The sequence below is a fragment of the Cetorhinus maximus genome, unplaced genomic scaffold (genome assembly GCF_964194155.1).
Source record: "Cetorhinus maximus unplaced genomic scaffold, sCetMax3.hap1.1 HAP1_SCAFFOLD_551, whole genome shotgun sequence".
Lineage (NCBI taxonomy): Eukaryota > Metazoa > Chordata > Chondrichthyes > Lamniformes > Cetorhinidae > Cetorhinus > Cetorhinus maximus.
Genome location: NW_027596493.1, coordinates 257,903 through 269,293, shown reverse-complemented (window position 1 = coordinate 269,293; position 11,391 = coordinate 257,903). Strand labels below are relative to the sequence as shown.

The 11,391-nt window shown below is 52.2% G+C and overlaps 1 non-coding gene across 1 annotated transcript; it reads left to right on the top strand.

Annotated features, from left to right (window-relative positions):
- The first annotated feature begins 5,189 nt into the window (after positions 1-5,189).
- Positions 5,190-5,376, top strand: LOC144674082 (U2 spliceosomal RNA). The gene has a single exon (XR_013574468.1). It is a non-coding gene; the product is annotated as a U2 spliceosomal RNA (small nuclear RNA).
- The last annotated feature ends 6,015 nt before the right edge of the window (positions 5,377-11,391 follow it).

The window sequence follows — 11,391 nt, the reverse complement described above, 5'->3', positions numbered from 1 at the left end:
AGAGGTGAAGGGCCAGCAAGCCTCGCACTTTGCCTCGGAGGCCTCCAAGATCATCTTCCGTTCCAGAGTCCGCTCCGTGGAGCAGGATGAGACGTGCTCACGTTTCTTCTTCCAAAAGGTACACAGAGAGCGCTCTGTGATCAGCAGCCTGAAGGAAGAAGACGGCTCAGTAAAGTCATCACGGTCCGACATTCTGAGGATCAGCAAATCCTTTTATGCCGGACTGTATGACGTGAAGCCCACGGACAGCACGGCCTCCCAGTCCTTCCTGTCCTCTATCACGGAGGTCCTAGACCACAGTACGCGGGAGAGCCTAGACAAACCGCTAACCCCTGACGAACTGACTAAGGCCCTCGAGTCCTTCGAGAAGAGTAAAACCCCCGGAAGCGACGGCCTGCCGGCGGAGTTGTATTCGGCTCTGTGGGACTTGATCGGCCCAGACCTGCTAGAAGTGTACGAGAGTATGCTCCTGGCCGGCAGCATGTCAGAATCCATGAGGAAAGGCATCATCACCCTCATCTACAAGCACAAGGGGGAAAGGGAGGAAATTAGAAATTGGCGACCCATTTCACTGTTGAATATGGACTATAAGATTCTGTCCAAGGTCATCGCCAACCGGGTCAAATCCGCTCTGGAATTGGTGATTCACCCTGACCAGACCTGCTCTGTGCCAGGCAGGAAGATCTCTGACAGCCTGGCGCTGCTCAGGGATACGATTGCCTATGTACAGGACAGGGGTGTGGATACCTGCCTCATCAGCTTGGATCAGGAGAAGGCCTTTGACAGAATATCGCACACCTACATGGGGGATGCGCTCTCCAAAATGGGGTTTGGGGAGGGAATTCGAAATTGGATCCAACTGCTCTACACTAACATCAGTAGCGCAGTCTCAATCAATGGGTGGGAAACAGATAGCTTTCCGATTAAATCTGGAGTCAGGCAGGGCTGCCCTCTCTCGCCTGTCCTTTTTGTGTGCTGCATAGAACCCTTTGCCGAGTCCATCAGGAAGGATCCGGGCATAAGAGGAGTGACGATCCCAGGCAGTGGAGGCACTCAGGTAAAAGCCTCCCTGTACATGGACGACGTCGCCGTTTTCTGCTCGGATCCGCTGTCGGTGCGCAGACTGATGCACATCTGCGACCAGTTCGAACTGGCCTCGGGAGCCAAGGTAAATCGTGGGAAGAGCGAGGCCATGTTCTTTGGGAACTGGGCTGACCGATCCTTTGTCCCCTTCACTGTCAGGGCTGACGGCCTGAAGGTGCTGGGGATATGGTTCGGAGGGACCGGGGCATGCGTTAGAAACTGGAAGGAGCGAGTGGCTATGGTGAAAAGGAAACTGGGCATGTGGGAGCGACGCTCCCTCTCCATTGCGGGTAAGAACCTGGTCATCAGGTGTGAGGTACTCTCGCTGTTGCTGTACGTGGCGCAGGTCTGGCCCATTCCACACTCCTGCGCGATGGCGATCACTCGAGCCATCTTCCGCTTTATCTGGAGGTCGAAAATGGATCGTGTCTGCAGGGACGCGATGTACAAGCCTCTAGATAAAGGGGGAAAAAACGTGCCCAACATCGCCCTCATACTGATGGCCACCTTTGTGTGTGGCTGCATCAAGCGGTGCGTAGACCCTCAGTACGCAAACACCAAGTGTCACTACGTGCAGAGGTTCTACCTGTCCCCGGTGTTGCGAAGGATGGGTCTGGCCACGCTGCCGCGGAACGCTCCAAGTAGTTGGACCGTGCCGTACCACCTGTCCCTGGTGGAAAAATTTATGCAGAAAAACACCTTTGACCACAAGTCCATCAGGCAGTGGTCAGCACGTAACGTCCTAGAGGCCCTGAGGGATAAGGAGAGGGTGGACCCTGTGGGATGGTTCCCCGAGCAGACTGTCAAAGTCATTTGGCAGAATGCCTCATCGCCAGAACTTTCCAACAAGCACCAAGACGTAGCTTGGCTGGTGGTGAGAAAGGCCCTCCCCGTCAGATCCTTCCTACACGCCAGGAGTCTCACCCCCTCTGCACGATGCCCTCGAGGTGGCTGTGGTGGGGAAGAGACCGTTGTTCACCTCCTTGTGGATTGTGCCTTTGCAAAGAAAGTCTGGAGAGAGATGCAGTGGTTGCTGTCGAGGTTCATCCCGAGCAGTTCTGTGACACAGGACTCTGTGCTCTACGGGCTGTTCCCAGGGACACACACCGAGACAAACATCAACTGCAGCTGGAGGATCATCAACTCGGTGAAAGACGCGCTTTGGTCTGCCCGAAACTTGTTGGTCTTCCAGCACAAAGAGTTGTCCCCGACCGATTGTTGCGGACTGGCACAATCCAAAGTCCAGGACTACGTGCTGAGGGACGCACTAAAGCTTGGGGCAGCTGCCGCAAAGGCGCAATGGGGAAGGGTCGCTGTCTAAGACCTTTCTACCACAGCGCACCGAGAGACTGGGAACTGTTTAGAGCCCCTCGGGCTGTACAGATCAAAATGAAAGGCTGTAAATGACTGTAATAGTGTTTGTACTGATGCACCTGGTGATACATTTTGTAAAAGTTTAACCTGGATTGTACCCTTGTAATGTTGTTTTTGAAATGGTTTTGAATGTGATTGAAGATTTTTATGAATAAAGTATATTTTTACAAAAAAAAAAAAAAAAAAAAAATCTGTTCTGCAGGATGAGACGTGCTCACGTTTCTTCTTCCAAAAGGTACACAGAGAGCGCTCTGTGATCAGCAGCCTGAAGGAAGAAGACGGCTCAGTAAAGTCATCACGGTCCGACATTCTGAGGATCAGCAAATCCTTTTATGCCGGACTGTATGACGTGAAGCCCACGGACAGCACGGCCTCCCAGTCCTTCCTGTCCTCTATCACGGAGGTCCTAGACCACAGTACGCGGGAGAGCCTAGACAAACCGCTAACCCCTGACGAACTGACTAAGGCCCTCGAGTCCTTCGAGAAGAGTAAAACCCCCGGAAGCGACGGCCTGCCGGCGGAGTTGTATTCGGCTCTGTGGGACTTGATCGGCCCAGACCTGCTAGAAGTGTACGAGAGTATGCTCCTGGCCGGCAGCATGTCAGAATCCATGAGGAAAGGCATCATCACCCTCATCTACAAGCACAAGGGGGAAAGGGAGGAAATTAGAAATTGGCGACCCATTTCACTGTTGAATATGGACTATAAGATTCTGTCCAAGGTCATCGCCAACCGGGTCAAATCCGCTCTGGAATTGGTGATTCACCCTGACCAGACCTGCTCTGTGCCAGGCAGGAAGATCTCTGACAGCCTGGCGCTGCTCAGGGATACGATTGCCTATGTACAGGACAGGGGTGTGGATACCTGCCTCATCAGCTTGGATCAGGAGAAGGCCTTTGACAGAATATCGCACACCTACATGGGGGATGTGCTCTCCAAAATGGGGTTTGGGGAGGGAATTCGAAATTGGATCCAACTGCTCTACACTAACATCAGTAGCGCAGTCTCAATCAATGGGTGGGAAACAGATAGCTTTCCGATTAAATCTGGAGTCAGGCAGGGCTGCCCTCTCTCGCCTGTCCTTTTTGTGTGCTGCATAGAACCCTTTGCCGAGTCCATCAGGAAGGATCCGGGCATAAGAGGAGTGACGATCCCAGGCAGTGGAGGCACTCAGGTAAAAGCCTCCCTGTACATGGACGACGTCGCCGTCTTCTGCTCGGATCCGCTGTCGGTGCGCAGACTGATGCACGTCTGCGACCAGTTCGAACTGGCCTCGGGAGCCAAGGTAAATCGTGGGAAGAGCGAGGCCATGTTCTTTGGGAAGTGGGCTGACCGATCCTTTGTCCCCTTCACTGTCAGGGCTGACGGCCTGAAGGTGCTGGGGATATGGTTCGGAGGGACCGGGGCATGCGTTAGAAACTGGAAGGAGCGAGTGGCTATGGTGAAAAGGAAACTGGGCATGTGGGAGCGACGCTCCCTCTCCATTGCGGGTAAGAACCTGGTCATCAGGTGTGAGGTACTCTCGCTGTTGCTGTACGTGGCGCAGGTCTGGCCCATTCCACACTCCTGCGCGATGGCGATCACTCGAGCCATCTTCCGCTTTATCTGGAGGTCGAAAATGGATCGTGTCTGCAGGGACGCGATGTACAAGCCTCTAGATAAAGGGGGAAAAAACGTGCCCAACATCGCCCTCATACTGATGGCCACCTTTGTGTGCGGCTGCATCAAGCGGTGCGTAGACCCTCAGTACGCAAACACCAAGTGTCACTACGTGCTGAGGTTCTACCTGTCCCCGGTGTTGCGAAGGATGGGTCTGGCCACGCTGCCGCGGAACGCTCCAAGTAGTTGGACCGTGCCGTACCACCTGTCCCTGGTGGAAAAATTTATGCAGAAAAACACCTTTGACCACAAGTCCATCAGGCAGTGGTCAGCACGTAACGTCCTAGAGGCCCTGAGGGATAAGGAGAGGGTGGACCCTGTGGGATGGTTCCCCGAGCAGACTGTCAAAGTCATTTGGCAGAATGCCTCATCGCCAGAACTTTCCAACAAGCACCAAGACGTAGTTTGGCTGGTGGTGAGAAAGGCCCTCCCCGTCAGATCCTTCCTACACGCCAGGAGTCTCACCCCCTCTGCACGATGCCCCCGAGGTGGCTGTGGTGGGGAAGAGACCGTTGTTCACCTCCTTGTGGATTGTGCCTTTGCAAAGAAAGTCTGGAGAGAGATGCAGTGGTTGCTGTCGAGGTTCATCCCGAGCAGTTCTGTGACACAGGACTCTGTGCTCTACGGGCTGTTCCCAGGGACACACACCGAGACAAACATCAACTGCAGCTGGAGGATCATCAACTCGGTGAAAGACGCGCTTTGGTCTGCCCGAAACTTGTTGGTCTTCCAGCACAAAGAGTGGTCCCCGACCGATTGTTGCGGACTGGCACAATCCAAAGTCCAGGACTACGTGCTGAGGGACGCACTAAAGCTTGGGGCAGCTGCCGCAAAGGCGCAATGGGGAAGGGTCGCTGTCTAAGACCTTTCTACCACAGCGCACCGAGAGACTGGGAACTGTTTAGAGCCCCTCGGGCTGTACAGATCAAAATGAAAGGCTGTAAATGACTGTAATATTGTTTGTACTGAAGCACCTGGTGATACATTTTGTAAAAGTTTAACCTGGATTGTACCCTTGTAATGTTGTTTTTGAAATGGTTTTGAATGTGATTGAAGATTTTTATGAATAAAGTATATTTTTACAAAAAAAAAAAAAAAAAAAAAAAATCTGTTCTTATCAGTTTAATATCTGATACGTCCCTTATCTGGGGACCATATATTAAATTGATTTTTGGAGCAGGGAGATGGAATAGGGGCTTGCTCCGTCCACTCCACGCATCGACCCGGTATTGCAGTATCTCTGGGAACGGTGCACCCTCCCCTTTCCAGGGGATTTTCAATGCTAAAAATAGTTTTCTTACAAACATCTGCTTTCTTTACTTCTCAACATGTACATGGTCCAAAATCCAACTTTCTTTGGAAAAACTCAGCAAGTCTGGCAGCATCGGCCGAGAAGAAATCAGTCAACGTTTCGAGCCCTCATGGCCCTTCAGCAGAACTGAAGCATAGTTTCAACAAGGGAGAAATATAAATTGGTTTAAGGTGGGTGGGGGGGAAGAGACACATTGAGGGTGTGGTGTGAGCAGATAATCAAAAGATGTCAGAGACAAAAGGGTCAAAGAGGTGTTGAAGGTGGTGGTCTTTGTCTGAGAAAAGTGCTAATTAAGAATGCAAGACAGGATATTCAAAGTACAGCTCTAGTGGGGGTGGGGTGGAAAGACTAAAGGTCTTTAGTCTTTCCACCCCACCCCCACTAGAGCTGTACTTTGAATATCCTGTCTTGCATTCTTAATTAGCACTTTTCTCAGACAAAGACCACCACCTTCAACACCTCTTTGACCCTTTTGTCTCTGACATCTTTTGATTATCTGCTCACACTACACCCTCAATGTGTCTCTTCCCCCCCCACCCACCTTAAACCAATTTATATTTCTCCCTTGTTGAAACTATGCTTCAGTTCTGCTGAAGGGCCATGAGGGCTCGAAACGTTGACTGGTTTCTTCTCCGCCGATGCTGCCAGACTTGCTGAGTTTTTCCAGGTAATTCTGTTTTTATTTTGTTTTGGATTTCCAGCATCCGCAGTAGCTTTTAGCTTTTTGTTTTTATCCAACTTTCTTTCTTTCTCTCTCTCTCTCTCTCTCTCTCTCTCACTCACTCACCCGCAGCAGCTACACACAAAAAACACGCACGCTCACCCAACACTCACAGACAGCACTCTCATCTCACAAACACTCTACCTCACTTATACAAAAACAGCTTTCACTTGCAAATACACCTCTCAAACACTCTCTCAGCTGCACCTTTCGCCTCACAACATTTTAAACCAGCTCTCTGCTGCCGCTGCCGCTGCTGCTGCTGACACAGCAACAATCAAAACTCACACCTCAAAGCTCACACACTTTACACAGCTACTCCGAAACCTCTACATCCACATTCACACAATCCTTACATTGCACAAGGAGCCCATTCCGCCCGTCGTGCCTGCACCAGCTCTCCCGGTGAACATTTCACCTCGTGCCTTTCTCCTGCCTTCTCCACGTAACCCGGCACATGCTTTCTTTTCAAATAATCATCTCATTCCCTCTTCAATTGAACCTGCCTCCGCCGCGCTATCAGGTGGTGCATTCCAGACCCTGACCGCTCGCTGCTCCTATCGCTTTTGCTTCTTTTGCCAGTTACTTTAAACCTGTGCCCTCTCCTTCTCGATCCTTGCCCCGGTGCAAACAGTTTCTCCCTATCTACTCTCTCCAGACCCCTCATGATTTTCAATACCTCTATCAAGTCTCCTCTCAGACTTCTTTTCCCCAAGGAATACAGTCCCAACTTCTCCAATCTTACTTCATAACTCAACTTCCTCGCCCCTGGAACCAAACTCGTAAACCTCTTCTGCACTCTCTCCAATGCCTCCACTACCTTCCTAAAATGCAAGTCAAAATGCAATCCCTCAGAGTCGGCATGGCTTTACGAAGAGTAAATCGTGTTTGACTAATTTGCTAGAGTTCTTTGAAGATGTGACAAGCAAAGTGGATAACGGGGATCCTGTAGATGTAGTATGTCTGGACTTCCAGAAGGCATTTGATAAGGTGCCGCACAAAAGATTAATACACAAGATAAGATCACACGCAGCTAAGGGTAATATATTAGCTTGGATAGAGGATTGGCTAACCAACAGAAAGCAGAGAGTCAAGATAAATGGGTCTTTTGTGGATGCCAAGCTGTAACTAGTGGGGTGCCACAGGGTTCGGTCCTCGGGCCCCAACTATTTACTTGGATTCAGGAGTAGAAGGTACTATAGCTAAATTTGCAGATGACACCAAAATAGGTGGGAAAGTAAGTTGCAATGAAGAAATAAGAAATTTACAAATGGATATGGACAGGTTAGGTGAATGGGCCAAAATTTGGCAGATGGAGTTTAACTAAGTTAAATAAGTTTAATAAGTGTGCGGTTATCCATTTTGGTCAGAAGAATAAAAAGGCGACTTATTATTCAAATGGAGAGAAACTTCAGAAATGCTTCAGCACAGAGGGATCTGGGTGTCCTCGCGCACGAATCGCTGAAAGCTAGTATGCAGGTACAGCAGGTAACAAGGAAGGCGAATGGAATCGCTTCTCGGCCTTTTGGCTAAGATCAAGTGTTGCAGGGGCGACACCATGGTCCTACCAAGGCAAGGTCGGGATGGAAGGGCTATAACCAATCGCAATCGAAATCCATACCGTGGGTTACCTATCACCGTCCGAGTCACGGTGAACCACAGCGAAGGAGGATCACCTATGGATCGGGGCTTCTTCACCAGGAGGATCCTGTTGAAGGCGTGCGGCTTCCAAGCTACGGAGATCTTCACCCTGCACGACTCCCGCAAAGGCGGTTATTTTGACGTGACGTTCAAGCGGGTGGCAGACTGCGTCCGGCTCCTGAGGGTGTTCGAGGAGAAGAGAGACCTGCCGGAGATGAAGATCCTGACGGCGGAGCCGCACTTTTCTCTGCCGTTGCAACGGGAACGTGAGGTGATGGTGCATGTGTACAACCCCTTCGTCCCTGTCGCCGACGTGGTCACCTTCCTCACCAGGTACTTCGATAAGGTGGGGAGCGGCACTGAGATTCGAGACGACTTGGGGATCTGGACAGGCAAACGCCTGTTTAAGGTCACGCTAAAGACCGATGGTAAGGGAGCCATTTTCCACCCTCCTTCCAGTTTCGCTATCGGGGGAAACCGTGGCTACCTGGTCTACGCTGGGCAACCCAAGCATTGTCGCTCATGCGGCAAGGCTGGTCATGTGGCGGCCAACTGCAGCGCCTCCCTCTGCAAGATCTGCAAACAGGAAGGGCACCAGACAAAAGACTGCAAACAGGCCAAGTGCTGCAACCTGTGTGGCGAGGCAAGTCACCTCTACAGGACCTGCCCCAAACGCTGCCGTACTTACGCACAGGCAGCCAAAGCCGACCACGGGGAAGCAGAAGAAATGTTTCGTGTCACTCCAACCACCAAGGCCCCCAGGGAGCTCAACGGGACAAAGGAGGACACAGAGAGAGACAAGGTGGAGAAAGAGATTGAGGCAACAGAGAGCCAATCAACAGCACTACCCCCTGAACCTTCCAGCCCTCAGGACAACGAATCAATGGAGGAGGAGGCAGCAGTGGAAAAGCAGCAGGGGGAGTGGCGGACGGTGAAGAACAAGAAAAGTAAGAGGGAGCGAAGAAGAAGCAAAGGCGTTTCCCAGAGAAGCGGCAAGAGGCGTCTCCCATCCGACACGGATGACAAGGGCAGCAGCTCTTCGGATGATGAAGTGCCAGAGCGGCACCGACAGAAGAGGCGGCAAAGCTCCAGGGCGTTGGAGGACGAGACACCCGAGCTCCAGAAAATTGGAGACAACAAGGAGCCCAGCGCACCCCAACTTGGCCTGCAACCTGAGGAGGCCAGTGCACCACAGCCCCTGGAATCTGGGAGCAGTGAGGCAATCATCGCACCCCATCTCCAGGAAGCCGGGAACAGCAACCCCCCAGAGGGGGTGAGTTTTGGAGAAGCTTCTCCAGCAAAGGTCACCTCAAAACCCGCTCACTACGTGAACCTCCAGATGCCACTGGAGCAGAACACGGCCAAGGAGATCTACCTCAGCCCATCCAAAGTGAAGGAATTTGAGCTCACTACGGGTATGAAGGAGCAGACTAAAGGTCTGGGACTCTCAGAGACAGTGGGTTTGGTAGGAGAATAAATGCTTTAATATGGGTTTAAAGATTGTATCCATAAATGTGCGTAGCATTAAATCTACTACGCGATGTGTTGCGACCTTGGACTACCTAGCCAAGGTCAAAGCTGACCTGTTGTTTCTGCAGGAGTGTGCGATACCGCACCTCAGCTCCTACAGGCAATGGTCACGATGGTGGTCCCACGGGCCATCGATCTGGTCGGGCGGAAAGGACTCTCGTTCCTCCGGCCTGGGTATTCTGCTGCGGGGAGGCAACTTCACCGTCTCCGAGGTCAAGGAGGTGGTGGGCGGGCGACTCCTGGTAGCAGACGTAATGTACAAGAACGCTCCACTCCGGTTAATTAACGTGTACGGCCCGGCACAAGGGGCTGAGCGGCTGGAGGTTTTTCAGCAGCTCCCACTGCTGCTGGCGACCTCCAGGCCGGTCATTCTGGGCGGGGACTTCAACTGCATCATCGATGCGGCTGGACGATCCGGCAGGGCCGGAAGCAGATTGGACGCTACGTCCAGATCCCTGATGGAAACAGTTAAGGATGCCAAGCTGCACGACGTCTTCAGCAACCCTGCAGACGGAGCGCAGCGTAGATACACCTGGTCGCGGCCAGACGGGTCCATTCGTTCCAGGATAGACTTCCTGTTTGTGTCCCGTGCATTCACAGTCAGATCCACCGAGGTCAAGCCGGTGTTCTTCTCTGACCACTGCCTCCTACTGGCGGACTGCCACTTGGAGGAAGACCTGAGGGTGGGCAGGGGGGCATGGAAGCTAAATGTGCAACTGCTGACCCCAGAGAACATTGAGGAGCTCAAGAGGGATTACAAAGGTTGGAGAACCGTGAAACCCCTCTTTGAGTCCCTGACACACTGGTGGGAAGTGATCAAGGGAAGCATCAAGAGGTTTTTCATCCTCAAAGGCACCCAGAAAGCTAGAAAGGAACAGAGGGAAATGTCCCGACTCCAGGAAAAGATGCAGAATCTGCTCCGGCTGCAGTCGATGGGGGTCGATGTCAAGGAGGAGCTCCAAGAGGTGAAGGGCCAGCAAGCCTCGCACTTTGCCTCGGAGGCCTCCAAGATCATCTTCCGTTCCAGAGTCCGCTCCGTGGAGCAGGATGAGACGTGCTCACGTTTCTTCTTCCAAAAGGTACACAGAGAGCGCTCTGTGATCAGCAGCCTGAAGGAAGAAGACGGCTCAGTAAAGTCATCACGGTCCGACATTCTGAGGATCAGCAAATCCTTTTATGCCGGACTGTATGACGTGAAGCCCACGGACAGCACGGCCTCCCAGTCCTTCCTGTCCTCTATCACGGAGGTCCTAGACCACAGTACGCGGGAGAGCCTAGACAAACCGCTAACTCCTGACGAACTGACTAAGGCCCTCGAGTCCTTCGAGAAGAGTAAAACCCCCGGAAGCGACGGCCTGCCGGCGGAGTTGTATTCGGCTCTGTGGGACTTGATCGGCCCAGACCTGCTAGAAGTGTACGAGAGTATGCTCCTGGCCGGCAGCATGTCAGAATCCATGAGGAAAGGCATCATCACCCTCATCTACAAGCAGAAGGGGGAAAGGGAGGAAATTAGAAATTGGCGACCCATTTCACTGTTGAATATGGACTATAAGATTCTGTCCAAGGTCATCGCCAACCGGGTCAAATCCGCTCTGGAATTGGTGATTCACCCTGACCAGACCTGCTCTGTGCCAGGCAGGAAGATCTCTGACAGCCTGGCGCTGCTCAGGGATACGATTGCCTATGTACAGGACAGGGGTGTGGATACCTGCCTCATCAGCTTGGATCAGGAGAAGGCCTTTGACAGAATATCGCACACCTACATGGGGGATGTGCTCTCCAAAATGGGGTTTGGGGAGGGAATTCGAAATTGGATCCAACTGCTCTACACTAACATCAGTAGCGCAGTCTCAATCAATGGGTGGGAAACAGATAGCTTTCCGATTAAATCTGGAGTCAGGCAGGGCTGCCCTCTCTCGCCTGTCCTTTTCGTGTGCTGCATAGAACCCTTTGCCGAGTCCATCAGGAAGGATCCGGGCATAAGAGGAGTGACGATCCCAGGCAGTGGAGGCACTCAGGTAAAAGCCTCCCTGTACATGGACGACGTCGCCGTCTTCTGCTCGGATCCGCT